We start from the raw sequence: 18,157 nt of genomic DNA on the forward strand, positions 1-18,157 counted from the left end.
TTTTTTTAAAAACAAGGTCAAAAATACTACACTCATGTTTTGATTGTGCTAAACAAATTATAATGCAGTATTAAACTGTTTAAGAAACCATTACTATGCAGAGGAAATACAGTCCAAAAAACATCGTGGTTCTTTGGGAAAAACAAGAATGGCATATATATTTATTTGTAAGTAAACAAGAACAAACTTTGCAGCTTCTAATTCAATTCATATTCCTGGAATCAAGTTGTAAACAAATGGTTGTATTTTTGTTTTAGAGGGTGGATGAGGTTCAGTAGCTTTCCATTGGTCTAAAAGAAGGAACATCTGTTGTGGCCATAAAAAACTCGATGATCAAGTTTACCACATCCCACATTAGCAACATTAGGCATTTAGGTTGAAATCCAGATCAGATTAAACTGAGTGAAAGTTTTGCTGTTAAATTTAGGGTGGCCTCGATTTCAAGCCAAAATCCAAAGCTTTAAAAACAATAGCACAGTGAGTATTAAAAACAAAAGTAGGCTGTTGCTGTGTGTAGGTGCTTTACACTGACTTACCTAAAATAACATTCCAGTCTGGTTTACAAATAGCTTTATATTAGGAAGTATCTCTCAAGATGAACAATGCTCTGAAAGTGGCTTGTATGTTTAAAAAGAAAACATGATAAGGGCTTATTTGCTTAAACGGCAATATCAGTATCAGCTTAGAGCAGAAGAATTTTAAAGATCTTAGGAAGAGAAATGGTTTAAGTCATTGAAGCATATTGTCTAATTTAACCATCAATGGATCAAGGATTCCACTACGTCTTATACATTTCTTACCAAGGGAAAATAAATGCAGTATAGTTGGTTTCAGAAAAACAAAGCCTCCTTGAGACACAGCATTGCCACTACTTAAGAGTTAATCACAGTGTGGCCAAAATTTCATTGTCCAGAGTAGACTGAGTCAGAAAATATGGGGTTAATGTTCCACTCAGATTTGGTTACATCATGTACAAAACTTGGGATTAAATCTGGAATTTCTCACACATGTTTGCTCCTCAGGACCTGTGTATTAGCTGTTTGACTTAGTGGCTAAGACCCCACCATTTGTCCAAATGCTGTGAACCTGTACCCAAAGGGACAAGGTAAAAGCCATGCTCAGAGCTCAGATACACATACTGAGAAGACAGCTGTGGCTATTTGAGACGCCACCACCCCCAGCTCTTTGTACCTGCCAAAGACGCTTGACCCAGCTCTGGTGGCAGAAAGGGACGCAAGTGTCCCTGAGCTGTTCCAGTGCAAAATCAAAGAGCTTAACTCAAGCTGCCCTCACCCCGCCTGCCATTTTATGCTTTAAACACTGGACTTTATCCTGAAGCAGTTTAGAATTATGTGTGTTTGCATTCTGCTGACTCGGCTGTGTGGGTGGTATCCTCTGGGAGAGAGGCAGTAATATTTTAAACCAACACAGTTATTTTCAAAACAATTACTTTTATGCACCATTAGCCACAGAGGCTGGTATAACCTTTGCTAGCTTTAGACTGGTTTAACAAAAAAGTGCTCTTGTATCTGCTGCAGATTTTCATTTGCACTCTGAAAGTTGCAAGAATGCAGCAAGGGCTTAGTTATATTATGTATTTTTGCTGGTTTTGTTTTTCTATCTGGAGTGCAATTTTTTAAGAAGAAACATTAGTTAACTTCAGGAAAACTTAAAAAATTGCCCAAGTATTGCCAGTTAGAGCAGGTACCTTTTTAAAAGACAGAGCTAGATAGACTTGCATTTCTTTCTTTGGTTTGGCTCTCTGAAGAGTTAAATAAAACTTATCAGCTATTAGGGGGCTCCTTGAAGTTTGCACAGCAGAATGTAAACAGAGAATTAATCCTCTGGTGTTACTGATATCCACTACTCTTAACAAGCAAAACTTACTGACTGTTTGCGCTCTCTTCTGTATTCAATCTTCTTTGGTTTTGTAACAGCAAGAAAAGTGTCAAATATCAGAGATCTTACCTTGGAGAAAAAGGCCTTGAAACCCACCCCCCCCACACACACTCCTCCAATAAAAAATCCCTGTCCGAACTACGCCTTTTTATTTCTTCCACTGTCAAATTTAAGTATCTATTTTAACCTATAATGTAGTTGTCTATTCCACATTACAGGATAAGTAAAATGTTACATTTGTATCATTTCTGTAGTAGCAGCATCATCGTGGTCATAATGCTATCCCAGCTTGAAAAAAAAAGGTCTGTGGCAAAAATGACCTGATCACATAGATGGCCCATCAAGACACTTGATGGTAAAACAACTCCATTACTGGCCCTATGTGCGCTTATTTGTTATATTAGGGGCTTTGTTATTTGATTGTGTCTTAGATGCCTACTTCCTTTCTCCTTCTAAAAGGCAGATTTTGCTTATTTAAAAGCAGGTGAAATCACTGATTCGTTTCACAGCATGACTTACTAACTCAGCTATAAACACAAACAGAAGGGAAGGAAAAAGTAATCCTCAAATGCGAATCTTAAGTCTCTATTGCTGCCAAATCCTATCACCCGAGGAACAAGCTTCCTCACCCCATGAGAAGGACAGGAGCGTGCACATCACTGCTGGCTTCTTTCAACCTGGAGAAGAGAAGGCTCCGAGGAGACCTTATTGAAGCCTTTCGGTACTTAAAAGTGGCCTATAAGAAAGATGGGGACAGACTTTTTAGTGGGGCTTGTTGTGATGGGACAAGGGGTAATGGTTTTAAACTAAAGGAGAGGAAATTCAGGCTAGACATGAGGAAGCAATTTTTTTACAATGGGGGTGGTGAGACTGGCCCAGGTTGCCCAGAGAGGTGGTAGGTGCCCCATTCCTGGAGACATTCTAGGCCAGGCTGCACGGGACTCTGAACAACCTGATCCAGTTGAAGATGTCCCTGCTCATTGCAGGGGAATTGGATTAGATGAGCTTTGAAGGTCCCTTCCAACCCAAACTGTTCTATGATTCTATGATTCACTGGCTGACTCACAGACCACTTGTGTGGTGGACTGCATGGTAAACAACCACACAGAAAACAGGCAGGCGGATAATGGTCAAAAATTGCAGGCACTTTGCGCAGCATCATTAACATCCCTCCCACTACCTGTAAAAGAGATAATTAATCCATCTCTATATTCATGAGACCAGGTGTTTTTCCTGTTAAATCTTTATACAGTTAAAGAGAAAGTAAAAAACTTTACACAAACCTCCACACAATTAACTGCTGCTCTCCTCTGTCAATTTTAAAAGTGGTTGATAATATTTTTCATATTTATGACAATGCAAATGTAAACAAAAAATGAAAACCAGCCTGTGATAAACTTTTCGAAGTAATGAAAAAATCTGATCTTTCCTGATGTTAAAACGCTCCTTTACTAACATACATATGCCACTAGTTATTACAATGACATTCTATGCTGTTAGAAATAAAGTTTAATTCTGCTATTGATTCAAACGAACCACAGTCAGGCCACAGCTTTTTTAGTACCTTGGACGAAAAATGTATTTTGCAGCTCTTGCAGATCTTTACTTTAATGCACTGACTCTTTGAAGCATTACAGCTGTTCATAGACAGTATGAAATTGTGGGTTAAAGAGACAGAAGATGACCACTCAAAGAATTCAATATTCAATTTTCTATTTTTTCAGTTTCAATTTAAATATAGATGCGGGTTTTTATCTCATTAAGAATACATGGATGCCTCTAGGTTGTCTCCTATGAGTATACTGTTTTACAGATAGACAGCAAAATTGTGATATATTTACAATCCGCAGAAATCTTAAATGGATTACTTCTTAAGGCATCACGAATTTCTGCTAAGTACTTTGTTTTGGATTTAGTGATACTGAGGATCTATTGAGAGAGCAAACAAGCAGCTTACTGTGTCTAATTGCAAATCTCTTTACCCCAAAGCTTTTTTGTTATTAATTTTTAAAATGCGAAGTATGATACATTGCATAATCATAAATACACTTGTATTAAGTGTTGACATGCTCTATAATACCTTAGAAAATTACATTAAAAAGTCATTATTTTTGCGTCTATTACTGAACAGATTTGCAATGATCATGCAAATATGAACACAACAAGTCTTATGAGTGTTCATTAATAACAATTATTTGCTTAAGGTATTCATTTCAAAACAAGTATTTGCAAAACCATGATGTATCTTTTCACAATGGGAATACACAAAGCAACAGCATGCTGCTAATAGCTATTATAACACACAATGATTTTTTTTTGTCTGTATTTAATTTATGTGATATCACAAACTTCACTAAACACTTACAGAAAATGTTTGCACTCACCGTGAACTCTCCTGGGCTTGCTGCTGACAAGAAGAGGTTTACAAGTATAGCAAATTTGTAGATTTGTTTGAGTTTATATCAGTTTTCTGGAAGAAAATAAGCAGATAAATGAAAAAGGAAAAAGTATATTTGTCTGCAGGGCTATTAAAAGGAATCATATTTCTAGTTTACATTATCTGAACTCTGCTGACCTAGTGCATGTGACTAGCTCACAAGAGTGCAGTTGGATTTTTTCAGGTCAGTGTAACATACGCAGAACTTCTGGAGTTTTTGTGTCATTTGATCCTGTGCAGTCATACATATCACTGTGAAATGAAACAAGTATGGTTTTATAATTTTAAAATTTGAGGAAACTAGGACATCCAGTGTATCCAGAGAGCTGTAAAAATACTGGAAATTGCAAACAGTTGTGGTGAAACTCTATTACTGAACAAACTAATCCAATCCACTTTGGTTTCAACTAGCGGTTAAAATTATTTTGAGGTGAAGTCATGCATTGCCCAATGACATCTGGCAAACTTAGGTACTGTGTTCTAGTTGTTTCTAGTCCAAGAGAGGCTGATCTTTAGTTACCCCAGCCTGCTTGTCATTGCCTAAGTTAAGCTGTTGTGTTCTTAAGCACATCTTAGAGAACAGGAGTTGCAGTTTGTTCAGGGACTTCATAAGCTTATTAACTTTTCGTAGTTTATTATAAATCTCAGATCTGGTCTGTGCATTTACACTTTATATAGCTCTGACTCTCCTTCTACTGTCCCAAATCTTTTCATGAAACAGGAGACAGAGGTAGCTCAGTGTGAGCAGGTGGAATATGAGTATACCCCAAACAGCATCCATTTAGTAGCAAGGTAGTCAGGGCCAGTTCCTGTAATTAACATTTTATCTCCTACATTCTCATGCACAATGTTCATGCACCAACAGGTATCTGCGGGCTCTGTAGCATGTTTTATGTATTTTTTGTGTCACTTGCATATGACTTCCCCTCTCCTTATCAATGCTGCTTATTGTATCACATACCAAATGCATGTGTTAGGACTTGTGTGTGATGACAGTGATGCATTTCCTATTCACTCAAATGGAGAGGTGTCTTTCCAGAAATCTGTCGTGGATAACTTGAACATCATAATTTCAAATCAAGAGCACTTGCTATGTGTTGGGTAATCCACACTGGACAAGTACATGGGAGAGAGCTGAGCGTACTGTGAAAGGAAGGTAGGGACAAGCATGGACATTAAATGCTCATTCTTTCACATGCTCACCGCTAGAAAATAAGAGAAGCAAATTTAACTGGAGTCTGACAAGACCCACTATATACCTAGTGAGGATTGATTGCTTCCCTAAGCTTTCACCAAGGCTGCTGGAGAAGCAGAAGGTAGATGGACGTGAGCACATCTGTGGTGAAAGAAATGTTGCCCAGGATTCACCATCATCAGCAAAAAAATCAGGCCTTTCTTGTTACATTCCCTCACCGCTCAGTTGTACTCACCTCTAGTATGCAACTCCAAGACGTGCACTCAGTTGCTAAAAACATTATCTGATTGAATGAGCTCTTGCAATTAATAGTCTCATGACATACAACAGCTAGGTAGAGCAAAAGGGTATTAAAAATATATGTTAAACTGCAGGATAACATAGGGAATCTGGAAACTTCTGTGGCTTTTAAGTGCCAACAGATGGCATAGGGTGACCTACTTTGGACTAAATAAATACAAAAAGAGAGGCTAAAGTTGCTATGGCAAGGAGTGCCTGTGCTGGTGGTACTGGGAAGCTGCAGTGACTGATAATGGGGTGTCTGGAGGCTGCCAGCTGACTTCATTAGTATGTATTGGCTGTTCTGTAGCCTACTCAATATGTGCTGGTAATATTAATCTGGGTTCCCTAGCAGCAGGTGCCTCTATAATAAGAGTCTCTAACGTGATTACTTTGCAGATTGGCAGAAAGTCCAAGATTTGAGTCAATCGAAAGAGCAAAATTAAATTTCCAACCCAAGCAATGTCTTTTCTGGAGTCAGGCTGGGTATTGATTCTACAGTATCACTTTTTACTTTTAATAGATACTTAACAAAAAATGACTTCATTCTCCAAAGAAAAAATATAGCCCAGTACCTTCAATGAGTATCACAGACATAAAAGTAATTGTCAGATTTTTCCACTCTCCTCCTATAGTTGCTTTAAGGTATGCACCATCTATTACTACCACTGCTAATTTCAATGGGAAAAATCTCTAACTGTGTTCTTCCTATAACATCAAGTGTGCTCACTTTCTGCACCAGCTATTTTGTGAATTCCACCTATTTTCACTATCGTAGCTGGCCTCTTCCAGAACTTCCCTTAAACACAGAACACACAAATCCTTCCAAAAATATAAAGAAAAATTAAACTTGGATTAAATTGTATACTGTGAGATATGATATATGAACAGGTTGAGTACTTGACTGAGCTCTGCTTGTTGGGTAACATGGTTGTGAAACTCTCAGTACCAACACTTCATTTTATGGACAGCTAATGCAAAACTGCTATTAGCCACCTGGCAAACAGAAGGAGTTATCCTGAGCCTGCTGAACATCCTGTTTGTAGAACAATATAACAAATTAATTATCTAACATGGATCATTTAGTTTTTCTCATCTGTTCAAATTTTTGCAATTTAAATCCATATAAACATTCAGTTTGGCTATGAGCACAGTGTATGTGCTTGGCTGCCTGTGTGTAACATAAGGATATGCTTTTCCCACCAATCTGGAACAAATCCTCTCAAGGGACACTAGGCTAAATATCCATTTGGTTTTAGATGACAATTGCAGCATTGAAACACTTTACACAAGACACATTGTGATTTTTCTAATCCCTCCTGCTCATTCTTAAAACATTTTATACCTTTCAAACCTTTTATCTCAACATGCAGAAAACAGGGACAGATTGATGTCAAAGGTTTCTCAAACTGATAGCATTATGGAGCTATATTTAAACTCTCTGACAGGGAGAATCCTGTATGACAGGAAAAGGTTGAAGATACCCAGTCTTCCAACCATCTGCCAGGCTCCATTTCAGACGATCAGAGTTGGCCTTGAGTAACTTGGTCTGACCCTGCAGCTGACCCTGCTGTGAGCAGAAGGACGGAACCAAAGGACCCCTGAGGTCCCTTCCAGCCTGAATTACTCTATGGTCAGGTATTGGGAGCTACTTTTTGTATCACACTTTAATACGGCAAGCCTTAGTAAGCTGATTTTTCTGGAGTACCAAAGGCACTTTCCAAGCCTTCAAACACTGCATAAACAGTGCAGATGGAAATCAGTGGATAAACCTGCAGCGCTCCCCATGGTGTTGATATTAAGCTTACATGAGAAACTTCTCAGATATCCCACCTTGGAACCACACACCTGCCTTGAAGGAGAAGAAGAAATTATTTCCTCAAGTAACTCATAGATATCCTCAAAATATACATATCACTACCTACAAGAGCTGTGCCATTTCTGCTTTACACAGACCTTCCCATCCTCACTGCTCACCCGTGGCAGCAGCAGCGACATCGTCTCCTTGGCTAGGGAGGGTTAGAGACCATGAAGATCTCACAAATAGATGGCCTGCAGCACACAACACATTTCTTCCTGCCTCGAAAGACTGCATGAACAGTCCTTTGCATGAGTGTGTGCCATGTTGCGGTGATGGTGAACGAGCAACACACCCTTCTCACTGGACAGGTCTTGCCCTAGTCCATGGGGTGACCACCATCTGTCATGTTTGCCTCGTTTGTGCCTTTTGTGGGATGAGGGGAATGAAAATTATGAAGGTGTATATAGAGTTCATGGAGAAATTATTAGTAACTTCATGGTAAACTTGCAAACATAGATCTTTGGTAAGGCCCTGAGCACAAGGACAGGTTCGGTATGTGCCTAATTTTGTTATGAATTGTCACATCAGTAAGTCCGTTCACCAACAGAAAAAATAAGTATGGGTGAAAATGTCCATAGAATCAGGTCTTAGACCTCACGGTGACATTTAATGAGACTGATTGCATATGGTGTGCATTTTTTGCATGTGCTTTCTCTTGGAAGTGCCTCTCCCAGCACTGTGAATGCCCTCTGCTGGGTACTGCAGGAGATCCACACTCCATTAAGTGGCCAGGGCAGGAGACCTGTCTGGACATGTGGTAGAGGCCCCAGAGTGAGGGGCACTTTATCTCATCCAGTATTGTAAGGGATTAAATCATTAATGGAGCTTTATTGAGCTTCATGGCTAAGATGGTCCTAAATTCTCATTTGTTACCTATTTTCTTTGCTTTTGTCTCCTGCAGATTCTGTGCTCATACAAGAACATTACATAATATTGCAATACTCAGTTTGCATACAGGATGTAAAAAAGGTCTTACGAAATTATTTTGAACGAAGTAGCACAAAAATATGCCAGTGCCTAATTTATTCTGAGGAGGTGGTAGGGGTAATAGAGTCTCTTCAATGTTTTCTTATATTTATTCTGCTGATGATATCACTCGACTCACAGCAATATTGTTTTATTCTTCCCATGACTAGCTTTGTAGCACAAATCCATAGTAGTCAGACAGCAGAAATTTAACACAAAGAAACTATTGTTAAATAGGAAAAATGGTGTTGTGTGGTACGTAGATATTTCAATAGATTTAAAAATGGAAAGCAATAAATATGAGCACTGTTCACAGAATTGACAAGATAGCTCAAGGATGCATGTCAAAGATGTAATTTCTGCAATAAAAAATACTGAAGAAGTGCTGTAATAACACTGTGTCTGTTTTTCCAGTCAGAGTATAGACAATACTCTCACAGCCAGTCTCAGTTCCACTCAGATCACTTCCAAGATGCTGTAGGGTGACTGAGGACAAAGTCACAGCCTGAGTCATTCAGGGAAAGGTCAAAGTATGTGGAAAAATCGGGGCCAAGCTCCCACAAAGGTCTTCAAGTTCAGGAACAAAATTAAGATTCTCTTCAATGCTGAGACCTCTGTCCCCATCTCCCCAGAGAAACACTGATATTCAAACTAAAGCCTAATATAAGGAAACATTACAACATCCTAATTCTGTCTTATTCTCCAGCTCTCAGAGTTTCTGTCATGAAACTGGTTATTGCCTGGCATTTGATTGACACCTATTTCAAATGTTACATTTCTCCACAGCACAGGACATAATAGATTATAAAGTTGTTTGAGACTTGATAATCTTATGATACCCCATTTGCTGTCTTGAAATAAATACAATTAATTATTTGGTATTCCATTTGAACGGGATGTCCTCTTGTCAGAACTCTAAATTTGGGCTTATACTTAAGTCTTTCCACTGGCAAGAGAAAATCTGGCCTGATACAGTGATGCTGCAAGAACTCCACTAAATCAGAGGAAGCAGAGTACAAGGAGGACTTCGTTTTCTGATATTCTGTACCTAGGTGATGCTTAAGTGCCTGTGACATTGAAGAGATATCACAATTGCCTCCAGAACAGAGCTGAGGCTAAACTGTCAAGTCCTGCAAAACCTGTCAAAACTTTGTCAATTCCAAAAAAACAGGTAACTTGGCGAAAGGCCAGGCTAAGTCTAAAATGTGATCCATGCTCTGAACTTTAATTAGCTCATCCAGGTTGGATGAATAGTCAGGCTAGTTTCACAGGGTACTGGTAAAAAGCTTGTGTTAAGCACAGTGAAAGGGGATGCACAGGTAAACCAGACACAGTATCCATCTGATATCTTGTATAGAAACCCTACTTAAAAAGTCAAAATTAACTAAAAAGTGTATTTATGTATATAAAGTGATATTTTTCTGTTACGAAACCTTGCATGCGTCTGAACACATCGCTTTTACATAGTGCTGAATTATCTCTTAATTATATCATGGCTGTATTTTGAAAGTAGGTTGCATTAGAAGGCAAACATCTAAACACTGGGAAAGACTTTGTCCCAGTAGCAGATTTGATACTTAACGTCACCTTGGTTTTGACCAAATGAATAATTTTTTGGCAGGGAAATAAGGAATATTGGATGTGTCTTCAGTTAAAAGTATTAAGGACATTTTGATACGTTATAATATTTTTTGTCTTATTCTATGTAAAGGAGGATTTTCAGGAGTGATAATGTATAGCTTTTAACTGAAAAGTGTTGATCAAGATGGTGTAGGTTACACAGTACAGGCACATTCCAAGAATACAAATTGATTTGTTCTAACTTCATATAGAGCGAGATGATACATTAAAAATAACTCGATTTCAACAATTAGGATGCTTTTAATTAAAAAAGAGACTTTGAAAGTACTCATTCTTTTTTCTTAAATATTTTTGCCAATTGAGTCATGGCTTTCCCTATGCCATATATGTTGCCTGTACATTCATTCAGCAGCTAATCTTTTTAAAAACAAATTTGTCACTTAATGGGCATCTAGTCTATGGAACATACTGCTGCAAAATATCATGGAAGCTAAAATCCAGCAGGTCTGAAAAGTATTGCAATTTATGTATATTTATGAATAACATAGTTAACCAAATTTATCACAAATATTTAAAACCAGAAACGTTTGAAGGAGAGATGAAAAAGCATCAGATTTATACCACTCTCTAGGAGCTTAGAGGAGATTTCTTTGGAGGTAAATGACCTGGTACCTATCTCCTCTTTTTTTGTGACAATGGCTTGCTGACTGTTAAATTGAGGTTGAAGTTGGACATAGATGTCTAACTTTTAGGCCCTCCATTTATGGCATATTATACACTGTGTATCCTATGATAAAAACATGGGATAGAGAGCAACAACATACAGTTTTACTCCTAGTTATTGCAATTTCCTCATAAGTTGATAAGTTCACAGTAGGAAATATGTCCTCAAAACCCCAGGGACACAGTAATTACTATGTCATAAGTTTGCGTTTTACAAAATACACTATCTGCCAAAAGCGCACCGGATGTTTTCTTTTAGAAATGGAGGTTTCCTGTGTAATCCATTTTGTCTTAATCTTCCAGCTGCCTTTTTTGGTAAAACACGAACTGAAAAAATACAAAAACATTAACTTCTTTTTTGTTTGTTTGTTTTCCTCTATTCTTTCTTGTTTGCTATCTTTTCATTGTTACAATGCAACAGTACAATGATATATCAATAATATTTTAACCTAATAAATCACTGTCTGATGTTCACTTAAACTGAATATATTAAACTGAGTGACAAACACAGATTCAGCCGCTGCTGCCTGTGTTTTCCGCCTGCAGAGCCTTTCCCCAAAACTGCCTGATGACATCCTGTAGCTTATTCTGACCCATTGGGATCTCCCAGAGCCTCTGCCTAACGCAGGTATTAGCAACAGCAGGTATTAGCAGCAGACATCAACTCCACAAAGCAGGAGGGTAAAGCAGATGACAGGGAACTTTTAAGGATGGTTGTGTCTCCATGTGAACTAATGAAAAATAAATACAGGGAAGGATTAATTTGATCTGTTTACATAACTCACTTAAAATTAACTTGCAATTAGGCCCTCACCAGGAATTACTCTGTGATTGTACTCTCTGGTTACCTAATACCAGCCAGGGCTGTAATGAAGAGTGGTGGGCTGCTGCTCCCAAAACGGGCCCTTTCAGGGCCACCCCTGCAAAATGCCACAGCGAGCCGTGAGAGGGAACTCAGCCTGTGCCCTGCCAGGCCTTGGCACTGGACCTTCCCTACTGCTCGCTTACTTGGACCTTTACTTTGAGCTATATGTATATGTGTACTTAAAGCTATACACATAAGCTTTAAAGACAGCTGCCGCAGTAACTCCGTCTGCTAAAGCAACTGTATCAGTGTTCTGTATCACACATGACACGTTTCATCTTTTCTGTTAGTAGTAATGTAATTTTTTGGCTTTTTCTCTCTTAATTATTTTCTTTCCGCATAATTTCTTTGTCTACGTGATGTCAACGCCCTCTGGAAGTGAACCAAAACGTTACTGAATGTGCTCCTGGGTACTGGCGGGTGCGTAAAACACATTCCTTGCATTTCTGGCAAGAAAGGGACTTGGGAGTAGGAAATTAAGGAAGGGTGGAGACTTGCTAGAGGTCCTTAAAAGGTGAGGTCGGTGGGGCTGGCTGTAACTGAGGAAGACAAGATGGAGAAAGGTTTCTAAGTGAGCAAATGGCTCCTTTCTTTGGTCATCACCTCTCAGCTTTCTGCTCCTTCACCTTCTTCAGTGACTTACACCTGTCCAGTGGGAAAGTAGTGTCCTTCACTCCACTCAGGGCTCAGCCCACACAACCGTCTCAAAAATGTTAAAAGTAAACAAAGCCCTTCCTAAGAAAACTGTGATTAAACTGGCATTTGGATCAGGACTGCTGGATGGAATCAAGACTACTTTTACCTTTCCCCCCACATCTTCCCATTGTGTCCTCACTTTATTAAAAATTATATAAAATGCAGCGGTGTGGAGGAGTGCAAGTAAACAGTTCTAATAGCAATACAGGTTAACTCTTCAGTGCTGCCATAGAGGAAATGAGTAAAAACAGGCCATCTTGTCTGTGCAAAAGTTTGTATTTCATCTTGGGGATATTTGGCTTGGAGGCTGCTCTTTCACAGGGTGCTGTGGCTGGGGCCGTTTTGTTGGAAGGCTGCCTTCTCTGAATGCTCTAAAATATGCTTATATTGCCAACAAATCTGGCATGTTTCACAGGATTTCAGAGGATGGTGACTACATGATCCAGATGGGGGTCACCAGAACTGGGGGTTCTTGCCTGAGGCCTCCCTTCACCCCAACACTTCCTAAAGGCAGAAATGTCAATGAGTATGTTACTTGTTCATTTTTGTGTACCCAGCTATGACTCTCCAAAGCTTTGACATATATCCCAAAGTGCAAGGTAGTTAGAAAAATTAAACAAACAAACAAACCCAAAACAACAAAACCAAACCAAATTATTTATTGAAAAATAAAGAGTGAAAAATGAGAAGTCATGAAAATAGGAGTTTAATTCTGCACAGGTATAGCTAGCTGATCCCACCTACCTGTGTGCACAATGTGTTGCCACTTTGTCTTTATAAGTGTCTATATAAGTTAACTCATATAGAGCAAGAAGTTAAATGATAGCTATTTAATTGTAGCAGTATCATTATAAATTTTAAATTCTACTCTTGGCCAAAATGGGAGAAAACTCTGCAAATTCTGTGTTAAAGCCTTTGGAATATTTGCTTTAATTTATCCAGAGAAAATGTAGTTTCAATACAAGAGATCAAAAAGACATTGGAAGTGATTTTGAAATTAATCAAATGCATATAGATAGATGTGTGGTAGAAAAGCAGTAGAGTAATAAGGCATTATGAGAGAACAATTGCCTTCAGTGAGGGAAGAAGGTCTGTAATCACTGGAAGCTGCAATTTTAGAGCCTGGGGTACAGAGAGCAGATGGGCTAACACTCTTCTGTCACCTGTGTCTGGCTTTTAGATGCATCCATCTTCTCTGCCCTGTGTGTATATTAGGGTGTCTCTTGAAAGGATCTGAACCTTTCCCCATGGAAGTCAGTTATGATAGCTGTCTTGGGGAGTAAAAGACTATTTTACCCACATGTTACAGAAGATATAAACACATATTAAAGCAAACAGGACCTTATATATGATCTATTTTGTGGCAAGGTGGATAGGTAACTAAGTAAACTGCCATATGGGCAAGTAAATTTAGGGAACCTTTCCCTGAAAATGGAAATCGCTCTTCATTACATTGAAGAAGACTGAAAAATGGAGAAAGGAAAATGGTACAAATAGTACTGAGCATCACCCTGCAGATATGAACAGACATTGAAGGCTTTGGGGTCTGTAGATGCTGAAGAGCATAAAAAGTACACTTGGTGTATATGTAGCCTGTATAATACCCTTTTTCTTTTTGTCCTAAAATACATGACTCAGCTTTGGGGAAAGTGCTTATTAACTCTGCCATGGTACCTGAGGGAAAGCAGACCTTGTAGGTGCTGAACCAAACTGGTACCTGGTGATGAATTAACCAAGGAATATAAACCGTAAGTCCCTCTCAAAGAAAGGCTGTAAACTCTTACCTTAAATTGTCCAGGATACAAATGGGTCAGAAACACATAAATAACCACTGAACTATCACTGAACGTGCAGAAAGGCACCGTCCTGCAAGCAGGAGTCTGGGAAGAGGAGCTTTGAACACATGTGGCAAGTAGGTGTACTCGTGATAGGCTCTCCAACAACAGACCCAGCCCGGAAAATTAGATAAAAAGCCTTGGTTCATGTGTCTCAGAGCTGCAGACTATGTTTTTATCTTCCTGGCATGTCCTCCTACCAGTATATGGCACAGGTCAGACTTCTGATCTCTGGGGAAACAAGCCTTAAACTCCAATTGTCTGGGGTTTTGAGCTGTGTTTGGCAGATTAATTCTGTGGTATCTGTGTACAACAGCTCATCAGAATAGTTTCTAGCCCTCCAGGATACCAAGTGGGGCATGTTATGGTTATTGAGGCTGCACTACATGCTTGCCAGGTCCATTCATGCTATGTTGACAGGAGAAATCTCAAGACAATTATCGCATCTTGTAAAAATCTAGTTGTCCTTTAGAAAAAACACATTTTTCCTTGCAGGAAATGTGCGCTGAACACAGCAGAAATATGTGGCATACTCTCAAATGGATTTTTCAAGCAAAATAAATTACACGTATGAGCATCTGCAGGGAAGTGAGGGAAATCAAGAATGATGGAAATGTGTTTAGGGGAAAACACAAGAAAAGAGAAACTGGCAGCTGCAGTGAAGAGTAAAGAATACAGATAGGGAAGGTGATGGGAAGGCTTGCAGTCTTAAGGACTGGCTTATTGTTGAGAGAAACTGAGTCACTCACAAACTTCATCTTCTGTCCTCCTGTAGGAAGATCCTCACTCTTGGGGAAGACTGGGCCTCCTTCTGTCTTCCAGGATCTAATGAGAGCCTAAAGATAAAGCAAATGTAAACTCAAGAGACTATAAGGACACTGCGCATGCCCAGGGGCCTCTCAGCCATCTGCTGGCTGCAGCATGTTTGCACAGAGAGCAGGAGCCAACAAACTAACTTTTGGTTTATCATCAGCCTTTCCACTGCTGAATGCAGAAAAAGGATGAGCTGAAAATGACAGTAGTGTGTACGCTTTATGTATTGTATCAAAGGGTCAAAAGCAGGGGCAGATAAAAGTACCATAGTCATCTTTTATGTGCAGATTACTGAAGCTGTCATGTAATAAAACTGTACGCAACACAAAACCTAAACACAGCCTGATTTATCTCAACAGCCCAATCAATGACTACAAATGCTAAATGTTTCAAAGCTGAACATTACATTAATTGCATTTTAATATACTAGACAGTGGGATGAGGAAGACTTGCAGATCACACAGCAACCGTGTGTACCAGCAAAGGAAAAACCTGGCTGGAGCTCCAGAAACTCTGGTTGCCTTCCTGGGTTAGTGAACAACCTGCTGAGTGAGCCTAAGCAAACTAGGCCACTTCTGTGTGCCTGTTTTTCCAGCTGTAAAACCTGAAGGCTGCTATCATACATGTACACACTTTATCTGACCACTTCTCCAATTAGTCTAAAAAGCTGTGGGAACCTGGGAGCAGTAAGCACTTACACGTACAGCATTTTGTGATCCCTAAAGCAGTGCTAGCCATTAGGAATGCTGTGCCAAAGTGTCAGTTTCTGGTCATGAATAATAGGTTCTGATTAGACAAAGTCAGTCACAAGACTTGCCAGTTCATATTGTATTTCCCCAGATAGTCCCAGTCAAGAATTGGTAGGAAACCGTGTTTCATCTACGCATTCTAAAACCCCTAAATTTGCAGTAACATTGGATACTTTGGGAGATTTTTTTTCTTGCAGTATCTTTCCACATAATTCAATGGTGACATTTATGCTGCTTCTCTCTTATCTCTTAGTTGACCTTGTTTTTCAGGTTTGTTTTTCTACCTGTCTCATCAATTATTTTTTCCTTATCACTCCTAGTACAGGGCACAAAAATGTATCAGCACTTTATGTGGTGCTTGCATACAAAGAATATCTAAATTTTGGGCAAGGTCTATCAATTTACTATTCCATTATTTCCTACAGTGACTTACAGATACTCTAAATATGACAACATGCAATTTCTGAATGTTCTGATGCTATGAATGCAACTTACAAAAGCCTCATGCTATATACATAAAAGCAAATTACAGATCTCAAGCTATATATTAAGTAAGGGTGCACCTTATTCTTTCTTGTGCTGCCATGTCACCAGGCAATAAAGAACACAAGATTCAGGTGATGAGAGAAAACAAGAGAAAGCCCTGACTCTAAGCCCTTTATTGAATGTAGCTCTAAGTCCTGTTTCAGGGAATAAAAACCACAGTAAATTGTATTTTGATGGCCATTGCTGCCACTGCTTACAGGGACATTTGCAAATTAAGGTTCATAGACCTACCTGATGAAAGCATATTGCATCATTAAAGGAGCAAACAGCATTTTTCATAGCATCTCCTCAAAACTTTACGCTTCATGACCTGAAGAATGGCAAAATGGCAATGATGATTACACCACTTCTTGAATTACACACAGCCATACACTGAACTACAGCTAAATACTTAGGAAAATCCTACAAATAGTAGAAGAGTCCTTGATCCCCAAATGCTTCCTTTTGCTGGTGTAAATTACAGAAATCACACCAGTTTGCTCACCAGAGGCAACCTGCAGCATAAGTAACATAACCAGCGTAATTCTCAAACTGAAGACAAGGGTTTATGAACCACTCGGACTAAACTACCACATCTGCCACACACAGGCCTGAATATCTGTTATTTGCAGCGATGAATGTCACTGCAGTAACATTAAACAAAAGGACCAACACACCACTTCCAGCAGAGTCAGGGCTTTCTAAAATCCAAAGGCCTATTTTCTGGGAGTTGAGTAAGTGAGATTTTATCATCTCATGGGAAAGCAGTCAGAGAGAAATGCTGACTTCAACACAGGGGAAGAAGTAGTACCTCTGCTAGGGTGTGTTCGCTGTGCAAATTTATTTTTTAGGATTTATTTTTTTCAAACTCAGCTGAATTATTGACCTTCCTGTCTCAGCTCTGATAACATTCTTCTATACTCTCAAAGCAAAACAAAAATTCCACAGCCTCTACATTGCTGGTAACATTCTCTTGCCTAACTTCACTATAGTAGGGTCCTTTTGTTAAATAATGTATTTCTCCTTAATTGATGGATGTTCCCTTCATTAGTCTCTTCTACGGAATTGGCAACTAAAATTTCTTGTTATCGATAATATTAAAGGTTGTGATTACTGTTCAGTAAGGTAGCATCAATTTTTCACAATACATACTAACATTTTACAACCTTCTCTTGCTTGCCTCCCAGCCTCCTCAGGGTAAGGACCAGCCTATTCGTAACATAAAACATTCTTAGAAACTGCAACAGAAGACAAATCCCCTTATATACTTCAGTTAGCCAGACATATATTATGAAAAAAAAAAAAAAAGAATGCACCGTGAAATCAAAATTCAAAGAGTACAAGGGGTTTTAGAAGAAAATAAGGAATGTGTTTTAACTTCATGATGGAAGTGTCATGACTTTCTATGCAGAAATAAAGGCAAACTTATTTCCAAAATTACAATGAAAACTAATCTGTAATCTTTGGGCTTCATATCATCTGTAGACTTCATATTTGATCTCAGAACTGGGTAAAACAGAAAAAAGCGTGCCACATATCAAATGCTTCATAATGCAAAACCTTCAAAAATACTCAGTAAACAACTAGTAGAACTGCTTAAAATGATATTACTTGGATAAAACACTAATTAGCTGAAAAAAAATTCAATTAATGGATAAAGTTACAGTCTCATATACAGGCGACTTAAGAATTTGTCAGCATGTCTGAAGTGATACTGGTATACCGGAGCCCAC

General features: G+C 38.9%; 1 long non-coding RNA gene across 1 annotated transcript; it reads right to left on the reverse strand.

The window, feature by feature from the left end:
- Positions 1-5: 5 nt before the first annotated feature.
- Positions 6-16,842, reverse strand: LOC139827611 (uncharacterized). The gene is made up of 3 exons (XR_011738445.1): positions 16,677-16,842; positions 15,087-15,173; positions 6-4,369 (listed from the first exon to the last, which is right to left on the reverse strand). It is a non-coding gene; the product is annotated as an uncharacterized lncRNA (long non-coding RNA).
- Positions 16,843-18,157: the final 1,315 nt, after the last annotated feature.

The sequence above is a fragment of the Patagioenas fasciata genome, chromosome 3 (genome assembly GCF_037038585.1).
Source record: "Patagioenas fasciata isolate bPatFas1 chromosome 3, bPatFas1.hap1, whole genome shotgun sequence".
In the NCBI taxonomy this organism is placed as follows: domain Eukaryota; kingdom Metazoa; phylum Chordata; class Aves; order Columbiformes; family Columbidae; genus Patagioenas; species Patagioenas fasciata.